This window comes from Bison bison, unplaced genomic scaffold (assembly GCF_000754665.1).
Source record: "Bison bison bison isolate TAMUID 2011002044 unplaced genomic scaffold, Bison_UMD1.0 scf7180017864499, whole genome shotgun sequence".
Classification (NCBI taxonomy): Eukaryota; Metazoa; Chordata; class Mammalia; order Artiodactyla; family Bovidae; genus Bison; species Bison bison.
In genome coordinates, this window is record NW_011495058.1 from 5,660,831 (window position 1) to 5,679,650 (window position 18,820).

The following is an 18,820-nucleotide window of genomic DNA, read 5'->3' on the forward strand; positions in this document are numbered from 1 at the left end:
CTCCTTGCAGTCCAAAGGACTCTCAAGAGTCTTCTCCAACACCACAGCTCAAAAGCATCAATTCTTCTGTGCTCAGCTTTCTTCACAGTCCAACTCTCACATCCATACATGACCACAGGAAAAACCATAGACTTGACTAGACGGACCGTTGTTGGCAAAGTAATATCTCTGCTTTTCAATATGCTATCTACGTTGGTCATAACTTTTCTTCCAAGGAGTAAGCATCTTTTAATTTCATGGCTGCAGTCACCATCTGCAGTGATTTGGGAGCCCCAAAAAATAAAGTCTGACACTGTTTCCCCATCTATTTCCCATGAAGTGATGGGACCAGATGCCATGATATTCGTCTTCTGAATGTTGAGTTTTAAGCCAACTTTTTCACTCTCCTCTTTCACTTTCATCAAGAGGCTTTTTAGTTCCTCTTCACTTTCTGCCATAAGGGTGGTGTCATCTGCATATCTGAGGTTCTTGATATTTCTCCCGGCAATCTTGATTCCAGCTTGTGCTTCTTCCTTCTTGTACTTCTCATGATGTACTCTGCATATAAGTTAAATAAGCAGGGAGACAATATACAGCCTTGACCTACTCCTTTTTCTATTTGGAACCAGTCTGTTCCATGTCCAGTGCTAACTGTTGCTTCCTGACCTGCATACAAATTTCTCAAGAGATTTGATAAGACTCATCAGGAGACCAACTGAGACCTGATCAAAGAAATGCACACACCCTGATCCTTATCTGACTTCCCTGGTGTCTCAGATGGTAAAGGGTCTCCTACAATGCAGGAGACCTGGGTTCGATCCCTGGGTCAGGAAGATCTCCTGAAGAAGGAAATAGCAACCCACTCTAGTACTCTTGCCTGGAAAATCCCATGGACAGAGGAGCCTGGTAGGCTGCAGTCCATGGGGTCGCAAAGAGTCATGACTGAGCAACTTCACTTCTTCTTCTTCTCCTTATCAGCAGCCCTTCCCTTGAACCATTGCTGTAAAACTCCTTACCAAATCCCCTGAGGTGGGGACACACAGTTTTGAGTGCAGTAGCCCACTGTGTCCCCCTTTGCCTGGCAAAGCAATAAAGCTATTTTCTACTTCACCCCAAACTCTGTTTCCAAGATTCAATTTGGCACCAGTGCACAAATTTTCAGCAAATTTCAGAGCTCCTTGGAAAAATGGCTGATTCTAGGACTGAAACAAGAAAGATTTAAGACAAGCCTGGGTATCTTTTTTAGTGCTAGGAAGTAAGAAAGTGCTCAGAAAGAAAAAAGAAAAAAAAAAAAACAAACAATGATGGGCTTGTCAAAAGGACATAGGAGTCAACTGAAAGAGTTCCCAATAGCCAAAGCTGGGAAAATTTGAGAAACAAAATAATGTATTGCTGGAATATAACTTGAAGTATAAAATATTCATGAGTCCATACTAACATAAATAAATGATTGAATAAACTAATAAGTAGAGAAGGAACAAATCTATGGAGAAGAATTCTAAATAATTTATGTAGTTACTCTGCCCCCAAGGAAAGTCAAGCATACTCCCCACTCCTTGCCTGTGAGCTGTAAATAATGACTTCTTTCCAAAAAGCACTGTGTGGAAAGGGGAAAAAAGAGGAACTTTACAGTGGAGAAACCTGGCAAGCACCACCTCTGGCAGATGATCAAGGTCAACATCAACATGGACAAACTAGTCACATTGATAGCATGTACATTTGATATGATGTGATGAAAATAGTGCTTTACCTCCACCTCAAAACACATAACCCCAGGCTAATAATCATGAGGGATAGGCTACAAATACTTGACCAGTCCTCTTCAAAACTGTCAAGGTCACCAAATCAAAACAAGGAAAGTCTGAGATATTGTCAGAGTCTATGTCACAGGCAATCCTAAAGAAAATCAGTCCTGAATATTCATTGGAAGGACTGATGCTAAAGCTGAAACTCCAATACTTTGGCCACCTGATACAAAGAACTGACTCATTGGAAAAGACCCTGATGCTAGGAAAGATTAAGGCGGAAGGAGAAGGGGATGACAGAGCATGAGAAGGTTGGATGGCATCACTTACTCGATGGACATGAGTTTGCGTAAGCTCCGTGAGCTGGTGATGGACAGGGAAGCCTGGAGTGCTGCAGTCCAGGGGGTCACAAAGAGTCAGACATGACTGAGTGATTGAACTGACTGATGTCACAGGAAGAAGACTTAAGGATTGAATGTAATCTTGAGCAAGACATTATGGGGCTCCTGGGCACAGAAATCTTTCTGCGTCCCCCATTTCTTGCTGGTAGAGAACAGACTCCAGCCTCCATGACTTTCCTTGAGTTCCAAATGGTAGATTTGAACAGTTGCTAATCAGGAAAAGGAGGGGATGCAGAGACAAAGAAGGAGCAGCCAAGAAACAATAGGGTAGACTTGGGGCAGGGTCCTGGCTCTGCCTCAAGGGATACAGACTACAAAATCTTTGAGCTCTTCTTCAGAAATAAAACCTCCCAACAAATGGAGGATGTTATCATTCTTCATTCCAGAGAAGACCACCTGAGGTCAGACTAAAGGAGCCAAAAAGTTCCTCAGAAGACCTACCTGAGACCACATCACAAGTGCAGGCCCTGCACACATCCTAATTCTTATCAGCACCCCCACCCTTGAACCAATAGGGACACACAGTTTTGAGAGTCATGCGCCTGCTGTGTCTCCCTTTGACTGGCAAAGCAATGAAGCTATTGTTTTCTAGTTCACCCAAAACTCTTGTCTCTGAGATTTGATTCAGCACCAGTACCCACAGTCTGAGTTTTGGGCATCAAGGATTTCCTTTAAAAAAAAAAAGAAAAGATGAGCCACATACCATACATATGTAGCCCTAGGATGGTGCCCTCTCAGAGTTAATGAGAGTAAATAAACTGGCCCTCAGAGTGTCCTGGAACACTTCCAATGACAGAAGGTCTCCATGTGTCCCTTACGTGCTCCTCTCCTACTCTGTAGATTAACCAGGCTTGCAAGGCAAGGTTGTGAATACCTAATCAGAAAGGGGGTGCTAAGTCGCTTCAGTTGTGTCCGACTCTGTGCGACCCCATAGACGGCGGCCCACCAGGCTCCACCGTCCCTGGGATTCTCCAGGCAAGAACACTGGAGTGGGCTGCCATTTCCTTCTCCAGAAAGTGGATAGAGGTCTACAATATTTAAATTAATGAGTTGTCCTTTGGTTAGACAACCGGGAAATTTTTCAAATTCCTAATTTTTAAAATTCAGGAGCATCTTTCTTTGAGTTATAAAGTAACAAAAAACCAAAAACTAAACTTTAAAACAGAACTGGGGCAGCCCAGGATCAACCACCACTCTCAGCCAAACACTGCATCTCCCAAACTCATGTATGTTTTGTGGGGGGTGTGTGTGTGTGTGTGTGTGTGTGTGTGTGTGTGTGTTTTAAGCTACAGAAAATTTTTAGAAAGATATAAATTTGCTAAGAAATAATGGTCACCTTTTCAAATTCTGATTCACATGTCCAATCAGTTAGCAGGTCATTGTTTTTTGAGTGTGTAGGGGTGAGTGAGGATATGTGTGCTTGAGTGCATTAATAGCTCTTTTCAAATTAGGAACTAGAAAATAAACCTCTAAGTGCAGTAGATAAAAATCTTAATTTATTAGGAGATAGAAGGTGAAACCCATGACATAAGCTTCAGAGCTCTTCAGAGAGCACCAAGTCTCCCACTGAATCTGACACTTTCTCCTCTTCTCAGCCTGTGGTCCAAGAAGCTCCAGGACAACTGTGTGTAGGTTAATTTGAGGGCAGAATGAGAACCTGTTAGTAATAGTGAACAATTACTAATAGCTATTAAAGGGCCAGTCACACTGTTAACCACATTACATATATTTTCTCATTTAAGCCAATAATAACGCTAGGAGATGAGTGACAGAATCATTCCAATTTTACAGAGGAAGAAACAAGTTTTAAAATTTTCCAAAGGCCCACAGCTAAAAATGGATACAGAGTTCATGCTCTTGACCTCCCTTCACATTTGTCCACTTTAACAGCTGCTTCACAGCCGGGCACTTCATAACTATACTGAGAGGTGTATGACCTGACACAGAGAGTCTGAGGTAACCAGAGAGGAGCAAGAGAGCCACAGAGGAGTAGAAAGTCCAAAACCAGGTCACTCATCCTAAGATTACTGGAGAAGTGTGTAGCTGCCAAGGGGAAAGACAGAGTGGGCAGTCATGTCCCAGGAGCTGACATGTCAGCATCATCCAAGGTGATGAAGGGGGAAGTGAAGCCATTCCTCAAGTCCCATACTTCCCACTGACTGCTCTAAAGGGGCTGAAGTGTGGAATTTTAAAAATAATAAAAATGAAACTATATACAAATCAACAGCAGATTCACAGACATAGAAAACAAACTTATGATTACCAAAGGGGAAAGGGGCAGAAAGGGCTAAACTAGCAACTTGGGATTAACAGATACATACTACTATATATGGGAGAAGGCAATGGCACCCCACTCCAGTACTCTTGCCTGGAAAATCCCATGGACAGAGGAGCCTGGTAGGCTGCATTCCATGGGGTTGCTAAGAGTCGGACACGACTGAGCGACTTCACTTTCACTTTTCACTTTCATGCATTGGAGGAGGAAATGGCAACCCACTCCAGTGTTCTTGCCTGGAGAATCCCAGGGATGGCGGGACCTCGTGGGCTGCCATCTATGGCGTCGCACAGAGTCGTACACGACTGAAGTGACTTAGCAGCAGCACTACTATATATAGAATTGATAAACAACAAGGTCCTACTGTATAGCACAGGGAACCATATTCAATACCATGTAATGGCCTATAATGTAAAATAACCTGAAAAAAACATATATATATATAAAACTAAATCACTTTGCTGTATACCTGAAACTAACACAATATTGCAAATTAACTATACTTAAATAAAAGTAATGAGTTTATATATACACAGATGAAGGTTTTGCATTAACTAATGTGAGACAATTTATCATCAATTTTACACTTTAAGTATTTCACACAACTGTTCATATATAGAAGTAGGTACAAATGCAAGGATCTTTATTATACTAACTTCCTTCATTTTCTTTAACTCTTTACAAGCTACATACAAAACAAAAACATAGTAATCATCAACAAAATTAATTTAAATAGCCTATTTTAAGTCTTTTTTCAGCTTTAATGAAAGCCAAGAATTGGAAACACTTGATTTGTGATCAATCACTACAGCCATTCACTTTCTCAAGAAGCCCTAGGATTTTCATGTGCCCCTTTGGTTGCTCCCCAGATGCTTTTCCACCCCCAACTCAATGCACATAGTAAGATTTAGGATAGGTGAGACCCATGCTTTTCATTAACAATGTGTAAATGAGGAAGAGTGGAAGGAGAAGTTGGAAGAGAGAACCTACAGACCATTGGTATATTCTCAGGATGATTAATTTCAGGGAAGCAAACATATGGAAACTGAGAATCTAGAATCATTGTTCCTGTTACTGCTTGGAATGCCATTATGCCCAGGGAAATATTTAGCTCAGGTTGAAAATACTCGGTCTTGAGATAGAGCAATGCTAACTGCAGATGGTTGAGAAGTACATGAGACAGATGCCTAGCTTAGGTGGCACTGAAGTTCAGAGTATATCTGTGGAACCATTTATCATTTTAGACATTCCCAGAAATATTTGATGACAGACAAATGCTGGGTTTCTTGCAGTCAATGGGATCGAATTCCAGTGTATTTGACCACATAAATGAAATAGCATGTTCTCAAATAGAAAAACTCAACAGTTTCAGCACTTTCTTAATCTATATTGTTATATGATCTCAATGAAACTACCAATAGGCTTTAAAATTAGACAAGTTGACTCTAACATTCCTATGGGAGAAAGAAAAATCAAGAACAAACATGATTCTAAAGGGGAAACTAGTGAGGAAGAAATGCTGGTGGAGATATTTAACCATAATATGAAGCTAGAGTAATTAAAACAGTATGGTGCTAGTACATGAACAGCCACAGCAACACAACAGATTAGAAAGTTTAGAAATAGACCAAAAATATGTTTTAACCATATAAGAATTATAATAAAGGGGAATTTTCAAATTGATGAAGAAAATATGGATTGTTCAATAAATGGTGTTGGGACATCTGGATGGTAAATCAGGAAGAAGGAAACACATGGGAATTGGTATCACATAATAATAGGAATAATTCCAAATTGATCAAATATTTAAATTTTAAAACCAAAGCCATTATAGAACTTTTTTCCCATTATAGGGGGAACAAAAAAGGAAGAACATTTTTTATCATCTCAAAGTTGGAAAGGCCTTTCTACAGGTGAACAGAAACCCTGAAGTCACAAAAGAAAATGCTGATAAAACTCAACACTGTGAAAATAAAAACACATATATGGAAAAGCCATCATATATCAAAAGTCAAATGACAAACTGGGAAAAAATATTCCCAAATATATTCAAAAGTCTAATTTCTTTTCATGCCTAAGAAACAAAAACAACAAGCAAAGGAAAACAAGATTGAAAAAGGATATCAAAAGATAGTTCACAGAAAGGAAAACCAATTTTAAAAGTTAAAAGGTATTCAACCTCAGCCCATAAGAAAAAATGCTAACCAAAACTACAACAAGTTCTGCATTTTCACCTGTCACATGAGCAATGAGGGAAAAGTTCGCGAAGTCACCATTGTGCTCTGCCAGTTTTTGAGTTGTCTTCTGACTCCATTCCCTCTAGTCTAAACTCTGTGATGCTAAAGCTGGGGCTGTTCCCTTCATTTCTACTTTGCAGCCTATGGCCTGCCCAGGTTCTGCCTATAGGAGGTACCAGACTGGAAGACAGAAGCTAAAAGAGGAAGAAGGAACTAGCTCCACCCCTCTGCTTCCTGTTCTGGGTCCATATTACCCTAGCAATTGTTTTCACCTGTAGCATCAGTGCTTCACCTCTGCAGCAGCTGAATCCAGTTTGTGGTTTTTCCAATACTTGAAGACGCAGCCTGACCGTTCTCCCATCAGTGAACCATCAATAACCAATTAGTCCTCCCTCCTGGGAAGTCTAGTCCAGTCCCACTGGGTCCCTCCTTCAAGCTCACAGCACCAACAGAACAAAATCCTCCTCAAAAGAGGTCCATATTTCAATACTGTGAGGTCCCTCCTCTAAGCTGAGATACTGAGTGTTAGATAAGAGAAAATGTGACAGTAATAACATAGGAAAGCAGGAATGCCTACACAAGAAATGGGTTCTCCCAGTATGATCTGTCCAAAGGACTAACATGCCAGTTTTAACACACATATGCTGTGAAGAGGGTCTTTTGAGCACTTTTGAGCCAAACTAGAAGCTAAAGCTCCAATTTGCCTTTGATGACAGGATTTGCAACAGCCCAGGCTGAGGTTTGACCCTGTGCTTTCCATTACACATTATTTCTGAAAGATACTCCTCTGAGAAAAAGAGCTTCATGCAAGGTACTTCTGGAACGTCAATCTAGTCCCCACTGGGGTCACCTCACTGGGCCCCTCCCAGGGGCACAATCCGTGGCAGAGCCTGCATGAGGCTGCCAAAAGTACTGAGAAGTCCTGCAGTATAGAAACATGTTTCTTTTTATTCACACTGCCTTTTATTGATCTTAGAAATCCCCCTCCCCAGCCCCATCTTTTCCCTTTGAATAAGCTCTGCTTTTATCCTAAAGCAGTTTTATGGGAAGTGCTTCTGAAAATGCTGTCCTAACAATGGGTCACTTGGTCTAAGAGAGAGGATAGTCTTTTACTAATGGACAGACCACTGTCTGAATTATCTGATTTACTTAAAAGCAAATGTTACAGACATAAATCAGGAAGATGATGCTTCTGTAGGGGTGGTAAATATATCCTGTGCCTGCCTGCATGCTAAGCTGCTTCAGTCATGTCCCACTCTTTTCAACCCTATGGACTGTGGCCTGCCAGGCTCCTCTGTCCATGGGATTCTCCAGGTAATACTGGAGCTGGTTGTCATGCCCTCCTCCAAGGGATCTTCCTGACCCAGGGATCAAACCCATGTCTCTGGCACTGGCAGGTTTTTTTAACCACTAGCGCCACCTGGGAAACCCAAATATATCCTGTAGGCAGGTACATATGCAGAGGGAAAAGTTAGGCTTCCTGCAGCAGCAATTCAGGACAGAGAAACATGGGGGAAAGGATATGATAGATGAAATCCACCAAAGTGACCCTAAACTCCCGCCTTTCAGAAGAAAAGCCACCTGGGTCTTTGCGATTAATTTACAGGCAGTGCACCTGTGTTAAGAACCAAAACTAAAACAACAAAACCCACAAACAAAAAGCAGAAGCAAAAAACTCAGAGATGTGTGGGGATTTTATTTGGTTTGGGGCTTTCTTTTCCCTGGCCCTGCCATGCAGCATGTGGGATTCTAGTTCTCCAACCAGAGTTCCATCCAGTGCTTCCTGTAGTAGAAGTGCAAAGCCTTAACCACTGGACTACCAGGGAAGTCCCCAGAAATTTATGTTTTTAATAAAGAGATATATAATTTTCAACACAGATTCAACCATTGAAGACATGTGCCAATAAAGTATAAAACATAAAATGGTGACTTCACATTTCAAAAGTTCCTGTACAATTGGGTTTTACCAACCTGAGCAGCACAATTTCATCTTCAGAAAAGAACATCTTCATACATTACCTCCCGAAGTCAAATGGTTACTATTCTGACTTCTAGCTAGGGGGAGAAAGGTCTATTTACTGCACATTCTTTTTAGGCATAGCACAAATAAGATACATGAGAGTGATGTGAAAGTTGCTCAGTTGTGTCTAACTCTTTGTGATCCTATGAACTGTAGCCTGGAATTCTCCAGGCAAGAATACTGGAATGGGTAATGTCTCCTTCTCCAGGGGATCTTCCCAACCCAGGGATCGAACCCAGGTTTCCCACATTGCAGGTGGATTCTTTAACATTGGAGCCACCAGAAAAGCCCAAGAATACTGGAGTGGGTAGCCTATCCCTTCTCCAGGGGATCTTCCTGACCCAGGGATCAAACCAGGGTTTCTTGCATTGGAGGCAGATTCTCTACCAGCTGAGCTACCAGGGAAGCCCCAGAGTCATACACAAATCCACAGAAATAATTTCTAAATATGTATGTCTCTCTTATCCAGTTTATAATGACCAGAATCACTTTTTTTTTTTTTTAAAGTATCAGTCAGTCCAATCTGACAACTGAATTTGAGCTGGGTCTCTGAATAGGAATAAGGTCTAATTTGGTGATAAAGAATGCAGAAAACATTCCACTAGAAAAATAAATCAAAGTAAAATCTAAGAGCTGATGACAAGTACAGAAGGGATGTATGGAATAGACTAACAAGATGAATATTCATTTTATTTTTAAGTATTTATTTTGGAGAGCAGTGGCAAGTAACACTTGGTGGATAAGTGGAAATCAACTATGAAAGGTCTCTGAACCAGATCCCACAGGTCAAAGGGAGGAGACAGCACTTCTTCTGCAAAGTAGTAGCATCATTGAGGTTCTGCCTAACAAAAGATCAACCTGAAATTGATCTGCCTTTTGAGGGGAAGCAGTGAAGAGACATGAGGAAGGAGATGAACAGAAATGCTCCTCTGATGATTCAGACATGAAGTAATTAAATCCTGCACAATAGCGGCAGCAATGAGAATGGAAAGGATGGAAAGTGAAATTCTGAAACAATCTCAATGGCATGCAGAAGGTGGTACTTCTTGCGTTTGGGGCTTAGCTCCAACGTGTTGACTTGGACATGGGTCAAGTATTACGGGTTAGGAGAATTACAATGATATTATAAGGAGGTCATAAATTTGGCTTTAGACAGATTAAACTTGAAGCGATAAGAGGATTTCTCAGACGAAATGCCTTGAAATCTCAGTGGGATCAGACTTAGGTCCTGGGCTGGATTTGGCCACCAGCAAAACAGAGGTGACTGTGGACTTTCATTGAGGGTAATGGTCCTGAAAGTACAGCCCCGGGAATTGAGGACACTGACCAATATTTTCAGCTCCCTGGCAGAAATATCTCTTAAAGTAGCGTGGATAAGCTGGATTACAAAACTGTGATCTGCAAGGGGGTAACTCTGAAGAAAACAGGGGAGTGAGAGGGGGCTTCTACCTGTAGCGTACCATCCCATTTCAGAAATGAAGCAAGAGCCACACCCTACCAGAGAACATGTCTGCCTCCTCCAGTGCTGGAGGAATTGTTTCCCTGGGTCATCTGTTTTTACTGGCGCTCTTCCCTGAGTGCTCTTTTTGTACATCCTTTGGGAGACGAGGTTCCTCCCTATAGTTTACCCAGCTGAGGAACCATCATTACGCAGGTGAGCTCTAGCTTAGAGAAAAATCTAACTTGCTTGCAAAAAGCATTCCAAGCAGGTAAAAACATCATGAATATAATCTAAGGGTTGAGGATTAAGTATAGCATGGACATGAAAAAGCTATAATGAGGTAAGCATTCATTTTGGAAAGCAGTGGGAAGTAACACTGGGTGGATGAGTGGAATTCGGCTATGGGGGTTCTCTGAACCTGGTGTCACAGGTCACAGGGAGGGGACAGCAGTTCCTCAACAAGGGAGGGTAATCCAGCATGACCCTATGGGGCTTCCAAGGACAGGCAGACAGCCTCAATCCCCCATGTCCTCTACCTGCCTCTTCTTTGTAGAAAAGTTTTAGTCTCCTAAGACTCCCCTGAATCTCAAAAGGCTGTCTCAAGAGTTAATGATAAGAAAATGTGAATATGTAGAAACTTGTCAGAAACTGGTTACAATTTAGACTATCAACCAGCCACATAGCAGAGTCACTGAACTTCTAGTTCCATGAAAGATACAGATAAAGGTATGACACAACTCCCGAATTGTTTTTACAGAAAGCAGATCATCCCCCACCAGATGAAAGCTGCTGACCGCAATCATGTAGATGCAGGCTGGTTGAAACTGGAAGATGAGCAAAGCTTGAAACTTTGCCTTGATGCCAACCAATCTGAGAATCGTGGGTGAGCTAGTCATGAACCCTGTAGCCCCCTCCCTCGGGCTCCGTTAAAACCCTTGTCTCCTAACCAGAAACTTGGAGATGGTTCTTAGGACATCAGTCCACCATTTCCCCAGGTTGCTGACCTGAACAAAAAACTTTCCCCACCGACACTTTTCTCCCAAGTGTTGGCCTTTGAATGGCAAGCAGCTGAATTGGGCTTCAGTATCGGCCTCATCTGGTTACAGGATCACCAAGGCTCAGGATGGGAATCAGCATCTCTTAGGGAGAGCACAAGACCTTCAAGAACAAACCCCCTGCCAGTGACTGGAGAACCATATACAGCAACTCTAGGAAGCTACTTGTTCAAAGTAAGCCCCATCAGATAAGCCCCAGTACGTAAATACCAAGAAGGCATTAAAATCTGGCTGGAACAGGTATCTCAGCATGCCTAATTAAGACTGGGACTCTTCTGATTCTGTCAGAACTCACACAGAACCAAGGAGAACAGACAGGAACATAGGCCCCTATATAAACATCATTTGGTAAACATCAGCCTGGATGGTTCTACTGTCCAAAGTTGAATAAACTGAAAAAAAAAAAAAAAAGTATAAAACAGGACATAAGAAGAGTAGGGCTATAAAGATCCAGAGAAAAGCATACTTTGAGAGGAGCAAACAACTTAGTGACTAAACAACAACAACAATGGCAGCAAATAAAAGGCAAGTCTAGGGTGTATTTTGGGGGCTTCCCTGATGATTCAGAAGGTAAAGAATCTGCCTGTAATGTGGGAGACCCAGGTTCCACCCCTGGGTGGGGAAGAGCCCCTGGAGAAGGGCATGACAGCCCACTCCAGTATTCTTGCCTGGAGAATTCTATGGATAGATGCTACAATCCATGGGGTCACAAAGAGTCAGAGACCACTGAGCAATTAACACTTTCACTTTTCAGAGTGTATTTTGCATTTTGAATAAATGCCGTAAATGCACAAAATGCTTTTTGAGACAAGATGAGAAATGAGGTGAAAAGGAACTTCAGTTTAGTTCAGACACTCAGTCGTGTCCGACTCTTTGCGACCCCATGAATCGCAGCACGCCAGGCCTCCCTGTCCCTCACCAACTCCCGGAGTTCACTCAGACTCACGTCCATCGAGTCAGTGATGCCATCCAGCCATCTCATCCTCTGTCGTCCCCTTCTCCTCCTGCCCCCAATCCCTCCCAGCATCAGAGTCTTTTCCAATGAGTCAACTCTTCGCATGAGGTGGCCAAAGTATTGGCGTTTCAAATAAACTTAAGAAACTTAATTTCAAAGGAAACTTAAAATTCAGAGATAAGAAGAAAGTGAATGAAATCCAAGTTAAAACAACAAAAATATAGTCGGAAAAACTAAAAGTCAATAATAGAAATATGCAAACTTCCTTAGCAGTCCAGGGGTTAAGACTTCATATTTCAAATGCAGGGGCTGTGGGTTTGATCCCTGGTAGAGGAACTAAGATTCAAAGTGCTATGTGGCAAGGCCAAAAAATAAATGTATAAAATAAAAAGGGAGTAAGGACTATAATAGTAATAATAGAAATAGAAATACAGTATTCTGGAAATTCAAATTAGAGATATAGAAAAGAAATAAAAAGCTCTCTAAGAAAACAAAAAAGTGTTAGTCACTCAGTTGTGTCTGGCCCTTTGCAACCCCATGGACTACAGCCCACCAGGCTCCTCTGTCCATGGGATTCTCCAGGCAAGAATACTGGAGAGGGTAGCCATTCCCTTCTCCAGGGGATCTTCCTAACTCAGGGAAACAAAAGAGAGGGTCAAAAGAAAAAGCAATGCACGAAAAGATGATAACCATATACAGTTCACCTTAGGGAAAGAAGTATCTGTTTATCACAGAAGGATTTCTGGTCAAAGACATTGACCAAAACAAGCCACTAATGGTGGCTTAGCAAAGAGACAAGCTTCTGTTTTCCTCCTGTAACAAGAAGTATAGAAATGACAGATCTGGGCTGGATAGGGCAGCTACCCTACCAGGAACTCAGACTCTTTTAGCCCTTGCTCTACCATCTTTAGTGTGTCACTTTCTTCCCCAGCTTAAAATATGGCTGCTGGCACTCCAGCCATCATAACCACATTCCAGATTGAATATGGAGGAAGAAGAGAGCAAATGCAGCATGCCAGATGAGTCAGCTCCCCTTAAAGAGCTTTCCGAGAAGCCCCCACCCAATGACTTCCAAATATATCTCACTGGCCTCAAGTATGACATATGACTACCTTTTGCAATGAAGACTGGGAAATAGAGCTTTTAAACTGAGACCATTCCAAAATTAAATCAGAGTTCTATGAGTAAGAAAAAAGGAGAGAGGAGATACTGGTTGACAAATAGCAGCCTATAACAAAATTCCTGAGATAAATGACAAAGCAGCAGAGCCAAGTTACAAAAATATACAGATGAAAATTGTCCTGTGCTGACTTCTTACACAAATCAGAAGATTTTGACATGTTTCCAGTAAAGTCCAATCAAAACAACAGCAATAGAAAACCTGCATTCCTAAATATCTTGATAAAATGTTCTAATTCTATTTTTTTAATCCTAAAAGTATACAAGCAAGAATTTTTTTTAAATATTATCTACAAAGAATTTAAATTTAGGCTATCCTCAAACTTATTGATGATCTTCAAAAGTAAATGATCACAAAATAATATCAAGAGTTTTGAGGCAAAAATTATACAAAAATGATAGTTACAGTCCAAAACCTATTTATGAAAGAAACTAAGAGAAAAATATCCCCCAGAAATCAGAAAATAGCCACTTTAAAACCTTGCTTAAACATATTTTCCTTCCAAATCTATGAATAAGAAACTCATTCTTTTCATATTTAAGAATACATTTATTCTAGATAGACCTAGGGGTTATCATATGAAATGAAATCAGTCAGACCTAGAGGTTATCATAACAAGTGAAAGACAAATACGATATCACTTATATGTGGACTCTAAAATGATATAAATGAACTTATTTACAAAACAGAAACAGACTCACAGCATAGAAAACAAACTTATGGTTACCAGAGAGGAAACAGGGTGGGAGAGGAATAATTTAGGAGTTTGGGATTAGCAGATACAGACTACTATCTATAAAACAGATAAACAGGACAGATATCCCTGTACTCACAGCACAGGGAACTGTATTCAATATCTTGTAATAAACTATACGGGAAAAGAATATGAAAAAGAATATGTGTGTGTGTGTATATGAATAAATTTACTGTAAAATTTCAGAATGGGAAACATGGGCTATAACAGACCATAATTTGAGTGAGCTTGAACAGTGGGTAAAGAATAAGTGCAGGAGACACAGGAGACTTGGGTTCAATTCCTGGGTTGAGAGGGTATCCTTGAAAAGGAAATGGCAACCCACTCCAATATTCTTGCCTGGAAAATCCTAGGGACAGAGGAGCCTGGCGGGCTACAGTCCCTGGGGTCACAAAGAGTCGGACACGACTGAGCACTCACTCGCTTATTGAACATAGAGAAGTCTTGCAACCAGTCGGGTTTTCCAAAGACAGACAGAGCAGAACCCTCTACCCTACATGTAACAGTGTATAGGCCATGTTGAGAATTCTTAGAACAAATCTGAGCTCAGCAGGAAAGGATGACTGGCTTAGAATTACTAACATGACAAGACAGAAATAAACAAGTTAGCTTTTTATCCAAGACAGCATAAAGAGAACAGCAAAAGAGACTCACAAATATTAAAAATAATTATACAAAAATAATTAACTCATTATTAAAAATAGATACACAGATGAAAACATTAGCTATAAAAAAGTGCTAAATAAAATGAATGCCACTACTAGTTCTTGGGTTAAAAAATAAAATAGACAAATTTCTAACCAATCTTATTTTTAAAGCAGAATGAGGAACAGAGGGAGAGAAGAGAAAGAGAGAAGGGTGAGAGAGGGAGGGAAGGAAATATAAAATTTAAGAAACCTAAAGGAAATAAGACCATAGATAAGCAGGCAACTTAAAACTTACCAAAGAGTAATAGACAATGGTTTGAATTTTGGCAAACAGACCATTTGTTAGGAAAAGAACTTATTTATCTCAAGTGGAAGTAGAAACTCTAATTGTAACCAAGCAGGACCCTATGAGATTTTCCCGGAATGGACCTCACCCCCAGTGTCCTCCATCTGCCACTTCTCTGTAGAACTTTATCTTCCTAGGCCACCCCTAGATTCCAAAGGGTAACTTTAATCAGAGAAGTGAGAAAATGCATAAAGAAAGGAAACCAGTCAAGTAAGACAAAATAATAACTGTTCAGCCATTAAACAAAGACAAAGATTTTAGTTCCTCCTCAGAGGCTCAGGGTTCCTCCTCAGAAATGGCAAGGACCTAACAGAAGCAGAAGATATTAAGAAGAGATGGCAAGAATACACAGAAGAACTACACAAAAAAGGTCTTAATGACCCAGATAACCATGATGGTGTGATCACTCACCTAGAGCCAGACATCCTGGAATGGAAGTCAAGTGGGCTTTAGGAAGCATCACTACAAACAAAGCTAGTGGAGATGATGGAATTCGAGCTGAGCTATTTCAAATCCTAAAAGATGATGCTGTGCAAGTGCTGCACTCAATATGCCAGCATATTTGGAAAACTCAGCAGTGGCCACAGGACTGGAAAAGGTCAGTTTTAATTCCAATCTCAAAGAAAGGCAATGCCAAAGAACGTTCAAAGTACTGTAAAATTGTGCTCATTTCACATACTAGCAAAGTAATGCTCAAAATCCTTCAAGCTAGGCTCCAACAGTATATGAACCAAGAACTTCCAGATGTACAAGCTAGATTTAGAAAAGGCAGAGGAACAAGAGATCAAATTGCCAACATCTGTTGGATCACAGAAAAAGCAAGGGAATTCCAAAAAAAAAATCTACTTCTGCTTCATTGACTACACTAAAGCCTTTGACTGTGTAGATCACAACAAACTGTAGAAAATTCTTAAAGAGATGGGAATATCGGTCCACATTATCTGTCCCCTTTATGCAGGACAAAAAAGCAACAGTTAGAACCGGACATGGAACAATGCACTGGTTCAAAATTGGGAAAGGAGTATGTCAAGGATGTATACTGTCACCCTGCTTATCTAACTTCTATATGGAGTACATCATGCAAAATGCCAGGCTGAATGCCTCACAAGCTGGAATCAAGACTGCAGAGAGAAATATCACAACCTCAGATATGCAGATGACAGCATCCTATGGCAGAAAGCAAAGAAGAATTAAAAAGCCTCTTGATGAGGGTGAAATAGGAGAGTGAAAAGCTGACTTAAAACTCAACATTCCAAAAACTAAGATAATGGCATACAGTCCCATCACTCCATGGCAAATAGATGGGGAAAAAAGTGGAAATAGTGGTAGATTTTATTTTCTTGGGGTCCAAAATCTGCAGATGGTGACTGCAGCCATGAAATTAAAAGATGCTTACTCCTTGTAAGAAAAGCTATGACAAACCTAGGTAGCATATTAAAAAGCAGAGACATCACCTTGCCGACAAAGGTCCATATAGTCAAAGCTATGGTTTTTCCAGTAGTCATGTACGGTTGTGAGAGTTGCACTATAAAGAATGCTGAGTGCCAAAAAATTGATGCTTTTTAATTGTGGTGATGGAGAAGACCTTTAAGAATCCCTTGGACAGCAATGAGATCCAACCAGTCAATCCTAAAGGAAATCAACCCTGAATGTTCACTGGAAGGACTGATACTGAAGCTAAAGTTCCAATTCTTTGGCCACCTGATGGAAGAGCCAACTTATTGGGAAAGACCTTAATGCTGGGAAAAATGAGGGCAGGAGAAGCGGGGACGACAGGATGAGATGGTTGGATAGCATTACTAATTCAATGGATATGAGTTTGGGCCAACTCCACGAGATAGTGAAGGACAGGGAAACCTGGCGTGCTGCTGTCCATGGAGTTGCAAAGAGTCAGACATGACTTAGCAACTGAACAACAACATGGGCTACAGATAATATTCGGAGCCATGTCCTTTGGGCTGTTTTGCAGATACTGAAATCCCCACCAGGTGGAAAAAGTTAACTGAATGCTTCCACAGGCAAGTAGACCCCAGACCTGTTGGAAGCAGAGGGCCGAAGATGCTGACTTCCAATTAGCTCACCACCAACCAATCAGAATACCCACAGGCTGATCATACACCACCCCTCCCCCAACTTTGTCTTTAAAAACTTATCCGTGAAAGCCTTGGGGAGTCTAGGCCCCCAACTTTGTCTTTAAAAACTTATCCGTGAAAGCCTTGGGGAGTCTAGGCCTTTTAAACTCTAGCTATCTGTACTCTTTGCTTGCTACCCTGCAATAAGCACTGCACTTCCCTTCACCACAACCCAGCTGTCAGTTGATTGGCTTTACTGTGCACAGGCAAGCAGATCCCAGCTTGGTTCAGTAACATAAATAGTGCAATAGCCATGAGTTGAATGAATTAACTTATCAGACTGACCCCGAAAACGGCCTAAAGCCCACGAGATTTACAGATAAAGCTTTCTGAATTCTAGGTAATAATAATCCTGACATCATATACATTTTTCAAGGGAACTTAACAGTTTCCTGATTCACTTTCATAAATTTCAAATACATAGTATAATAAAGATGCAAACTAATCCCATTCATTCATCTATATGTAGTTATATATATAGTTTACTGTGTATATATATATATAATACAGTAAATATATTTATTACATGTATGTATATATAAAACTGAGCATACTGAATCAGTGCAGAATTCAAAAATAATAAACAATGTTTGAGTTTAGTGCATTTGAAGACCATAAAAATAGTTTAATTACTAGGAAACCTATTAATGTAATTGATCATTTCATTAGGTTAAAGGAGAAAACATACTGGTTAATTCAGCAAATTCCCCCTTTAATTCAATGTTTATAACATAATTCTAAACTAGGAATAGAGTAACACTAACTTTTTTTTAAACTGAAATAAACAGCCTCTACTATCCAATAGTGGAAAACTAAATCCAATCTAATTAAGGACAAGGGCAAGATCTCCTTTTACCACTATTACTTCATATTGCTCTGCTGCTGCTGCTAAGTCACTTCAGTCGTGTCTGACTCTGTGCGACCCCATAGACAGCAACCCACCAGGCTCCCCCGTCCCTGGGATTCTCCAGGCAAAAACACCGGAGTGGGTTGCCATTTCCTTCTCCAATACATGAAAGTGAAAAGTGAAAGTGAAGTCGCTCAGTCATGTCCGACTCTTAGCGAAACCATGGACTGCAGCCTACCAGGCTCCTCTGTCCATGGGATTTTCCAGGCAAGAGTACTGGAGTGGGGTGCCATTGCTGTTTTAGCCAATTTTATAAACAATTCCCACCCAGAGCCAGAGAGAAAGAAAGGAAAGAAGGGATGGAGGGAAGAAAGGGTAGAAACTTAAGACATGGAACCATTCAATTTCTTGTTAGAAATAACATATTATACAGAGTGAAGTAAGCCAGAAAGAAAAACACCAATACAGTATACTAACGCATATATATGGAATTTAGAAAGATGGTAACAATAACCCTGTATACGAGACAGCAAAAGAGACAGAGATGTATAGAACAGTCTTTTGGACTCTGTGGGAGAGGGAGAGGGTGGGAGGATTTGGGAGAATGGCATTGAAACATGTATAATATCATATATAAAACGAGTCGCCAGTCCAGGTTCGATGCACGATACTGGATGCTTGGGGCTGGTGCACTGGGACGACCCAGAGGGATGGTACGGGGAGGGAGGAGGGAGGAGGGTTCAGGATGGGGAACACATGTATACCTGTGGCAGATTCATGTTGATATATGGCAAAACCAATACAAT